The sequence below is a fragment of the Pelophylax lessonae genome, assembly GCF_965119305.1.
Source record: "Pelophylax lessonae genome assembly, chromosome: 5".
NCBI lineage: Eukaryota > Metazoa > Chordata > Amphibia > Anura > Ranidae > Pelophylax > Pelophylax lessonae.
The window spans coordinates 376,360,876-376,365,565 of NC_138772.1; the positions used below are offsets into that span (position 1 = coordinate 376,360,876).

The 4,690-nt window shown below is 44.4% G+C and overlaps 1 pseudogene across 1 annotated transcript; it reads left to right on the top strand.

Annotated features, from left to right (window-relative positions):
- Positions 1–366: 366 nt before the first annotated feature.
- Positions 367–3,781, top strand: LOC309557059 (gamma-tubulin complex component 4-like; annotated as a pseudogene). The gene is made up of 2 exons: positions 367–1,537; positions 2,789–3,781. The product of its transcript is annotated as a gamma-tubulin complex component 4-like (transcript).
- The last annotated feature ends 909 nt before the right edge of the window (positions 3,782–4,690 follow it).

The window sequence follows — 4,690 nt, forward strand, 5'->3', positions numbered from 1 at the left end:
TGTTTTGGGAACTACATGTCCCAGAGTTCTTTGCAGTTCTTCAATCCTCCCTGGATTAGCTAGCTCCTTCTGCAAATGAGAAACTGGGAGGGTACTGAGTGTCTGTGAATTCCTCTCACTCACTGCACAGTGAGAGGAGGAAAAGGAGGGGAGAAATTCCTCCATAGCTGCTGGCAAGCACTGTCTCTCTTCAGTGAGAACCTTGGTCAGCTTGGCATGGTCGCGGGTGATGTGAGGCACTCACTACAAGTAGTTAAGAGAAAAACCCCCAGTCAGTGATGGAAGTCTTGCATTATAAAACGATCTGCTTGCCTTTCAGACCTGCAATCTTTGGCTTAAAGGTGGCACTTATGGAGTCCGCTCCCCGTTCATACAGCAGGCTGGCGGGTAGCAGTGGCGATCTAGTCAGATGTAAACAGTATGGAGAGACCGGGGAGCCTGCCAGGGCCTGACAATGATGCACAAACTGTTGCTTGCCCTGAGCAGGTACCCAGGGAGTATCTTCACCTGGAACAAGAGGAGCGGCCTGCAGGTATCACAAGATCTACCCTTTCTCCATCCCGGTGAAACCAGTGTATTAAACCGTCTGTGCAAACTGGGAACAGATTACATCGGATTTACAGAGTTCATTGAACAGTACACAGGGCATGTTCAGCACCCGGATCACCACCCTTCTCAGCAGGGTCAGGTTGGCCTGCATGGAATTTACTTACAGGCCTTCTGTAGGGGTCTGGACTCCTCTGGAATCCTGTAGCCATACAGACAAGCTTTGTTAGACTTGGAGCAAGAGTTCTTGGCTGACCCACACCTTTCCATTTCACATATTAACTACTCCCTGGATCAGTTTCACCTCCTTTTCCCATCAGATATGATTGTTGTGGAGCAAATTAAGAGACAGAAGATTCATGGATGTCAGTTGTTGGAAACAGTCTACAAGCACAGTTGTGGGGGTCTGCCACCTGTTCGGAGTGCACTGGAAAAGATCCTGGCAGTGTGTCATGGAGTCATGTACAAACAGTTGTCTGCCTGGATGCTTCATGGACTTTTATTAGACCAGTATGAAGAGTTTTTTGTCAGACAAGGGCCTGCTTCTGGCAATGCTCCTTCCCAGCCTGATGAAGAAGATGACGACTTGGGTATTGGGGGTCTGACTGGGAAACAGCTGAGAGAGCTGCAAGACTTGCGTCTGATTGAAGAGGAGAACATGTTGGCACCTTCTCTTAAGCAGTTTTCACTAAGGGTGGAAATGCTGCCATCTTACATCCCTGGGAGGGTTGCTGAGAAAATACTGTTCGTGGGAGAATCTGTTCAGATGTTTGAAAACCGGAATGTAAATATGACTAGAACAGGTTCCATACTGAAAAACCAGGAAGATATATTTGCTGCAAAGTTACACAGGTTAAAACAACAACCATTGTTTAACTTGGTGGATTTTGAGTCTGTTCTCGACAGGATCAGAAGCACAGTTGCAGAGCACTTGTGGAAACTCATGGTGGAAGAATCAGATTTAATAGGCCAGTTAACCACTTACCGCAAAGTGACGTAGGAGTACGTTGGCAAACTTTGCGGGGGTATACCGGGATGATGCCTCTAGCTAGAGGCACCATCCCGGTACCGTAGTTAACAGCCAACAGTCGGCTTTCCGTCGGTAATGACCGATGCGGCTCGGGAGCCGCTCGATCGTTACCCGGGTGAGTGGGAGGGGATGCCCCCCCCTCCCTCCGCCTTCCGTGGCTTTGCTCAGGGCTCCCGTCCCACCGGGAGCCCCGAGCACCCAGCCGGCACATCCGCCGGCTGGATGGAGTCCCGATAAATGCCGGAAATGGCTTTGATCGGGTCTCCGATGACGTAACCCGGAGGCGGCGTCCATGAGGTGACTTCTGGGTTACTGTGCTGCAAAATGCGGCAAATTTAAAAAACGGCTGTATGCAAAAACGCAGTTTTTGGCGTTTTGCACACATGGAAATGTAGTGGAAGGGTCTAGAGTCTTTTAGACCCTCGATCCCTCCATAAAGAGTATCTGTCACTGCATATTGTTGTCACAAGGGATGTTTACATTGCTTGTGACAGCAATAAAAGTGATCAGATTTTTTTCTTTTTTTAAAAAAAACCTGTAATAAAGTTAAAAAAAAAAATAAAATAAATAGGAAAAAAAAGAAATTCTAGCCGCCCCTGTCACCGTTAGCTCGCGCACAAAAAAAACGTATACGGAAGTCGAGCCGCAAATGAAATTGCTATTCAAACCACACATGTGAGATATCGTCGCGATCGCCAGAGCGTGAGCAATAATAAAAAAAAAGAGCTACACTCTAACTCTTAACTGGTAACCGTAAAAAAAATTTAAAGCGTCGCCTATTGAGACCTCTATTGACCGTAGTTTGTCGCCATCCCACGGGTGTGCGCAATTTTAAACCGTAACATGTTGGGTATCTATTTACACGGCTTGACATCATCTTTCATAATAATACAAAAAAAAATGAGCTGACTTTACTGTTTAGTATTTTTTAAATGCAGTGAAATGTGATTTTTCAAAATTTTTCCAAAAAAATGGCGTTTTAAAGACCGCTGCGCAAATACCGCATGACAAAAAATATTTCAATGACCGACATTTTATTCTCGAGAGTCTTTGCTAAAAAAAAAAATATATGTGTGTATATATATATATATATATATATATATATATATATATAATGTTTGGGGGTTCTAAGTAGTTTTCTAGGAAAAAATACTGGTTTTAACTTGTAAACAAAAAGTGTCCGAAATAGGGCTGGGGCTTAAGTGGTTAAAGATTATAAAAGATTTCTACCTGCTAGGAAGAGGGTAATTATTCCAGGCATTCATAGACATAGCCCAAAACATGCTGAAAACCCCACCAACTGCAGTGACAGAACATGATATTAATGTGGCATTCCAGTCATCAGCGCATAAAGTGTTACTTGATGATGACAACCTTCTGCCTCTGCTCCATTTAACTGTTGATTATCATGGAAAAGAACATAAAGATATGTCCCAGCCACGGAATGCTGCATCACGTGACACCTCTCCAAGGGAGGCCCCTACCTCAGGCTGGGCTGCACTTGGATTGTCCTATAAGGTGCAGTGGCCTCTTCACATTCTCTTCACACCAGCTATATTAGAAAAGTATAACGTGGTTTTCAAATACTTGCTGACCGTCCGCTGTGTACAGTCAAAACTACAACACTGCTGGGCTCTTCAGATGCAGAGAAAACATTTAGAATCTAACAAAACTGATGCCATCAAGTGGCGGCTGAGGAATCACATGGCCTTTCTGATTGACAATCTTCAGTACTACCTACAGGTTGCTGTGCTAGAATCACAGTTCTCCCAACTGTTACAACAGATCAACTCCACACGGGATTTTGAGAGTATTCATCTGGCCCATGACCACTTTCTCAGCAACTTTCTGGCCCAATCCTTTATTTTATTAAAACCAGTTTTCCATTGCCTGAATGAAATCTTAGAATTGTGTCACAGCTTCTGCTCTCTGGTCAGCCAGAACCTGGGTCCCCTAGATGAACGTGGGGCAGGCCAGTTGGATGTCCTTGTAAAAGGATTTAGTTGCCAGTCTTCATTATTCTTCAAAATACTCTCCAGCGTCCGAAACCATCAGATTAATCCTGACCTAGCCCAGCTGCTTCTGCGACTAGACTACAACAAATACTATACACAGGCTAGAGGTACATTAGGAAGTTTTGAATTGTGAATGACATCACCATAAGAAGTCATCAGCTACAAAAGTAATAGTTCTACACGGATCTTAACTCTTTACGGATCTTAACTTTTCATGACATCTTTGACTTTAGCAGTATGAGTGGGGGATTATAAGCAAAATAACATGCTGTTTAAGCACTGTTATAAAAACTTGTGTATTCAATATTTTCTACTGTAAAAAAAAGTGGCACTTATGTATTTATCCAAAACCATGTTTAGAGTATGCATTTTAGCTTTGATATAGGATTATTAAGGACAGTCATAACTTCCAAAGGAGCTTGAAATGTAATGATTGACCTGATGACTGACAGTATATAAAGTAAGAATTTTTTGTTTTTTTTTGTTTTTTTAAAGGACTCTTCTCCTCTAAATTAATATATATATATATATATATATATATATATATATTAGGGATGCACCGAATATTCGGCGGCCGAACATTACTCGGCCGAAAATAGAGAAAATAGCACTTTCGGCATTCGGCCGAATAAGTCAAAAGGCCGAATAATTTTGAGCCGAACAATGTCAGCTTCCACCCTGACCGCTCACCTTCCTCATTGCGGCTCGCGGCTCCCTTCTCACACGCCGCCGGTGTCCTGTCCGGCCGCGAGTAGGGGGTGTGACGTCACGCGCGCGTCCCGCCCCCTGCTCCTGACTGCGGCTCCTTCACACTAGGTCCACGCCCCGCCCCCCTGTTCGCGGCTTTTGGCTCTGGCTGCAGTTCAGATATGTGATGCGGAGCTGAGCACATTTGGGGGAGAATACGGTAGCTGGCAGCTGCACAAGCATTAGTGTGCAGACTGCCATAGGTTGTTGCCACTTGCCATGCTCATTACATTAGAGTGCCCTATAAAGTGCCCCTTAAAAAAAAAAAAAATGTGCCCAACAGAGTGCTCCCTTGACATAAAATGTGGCCATCAGCGTGCCCCTTATTTTATGCTAAGGGGCACTCTGATGA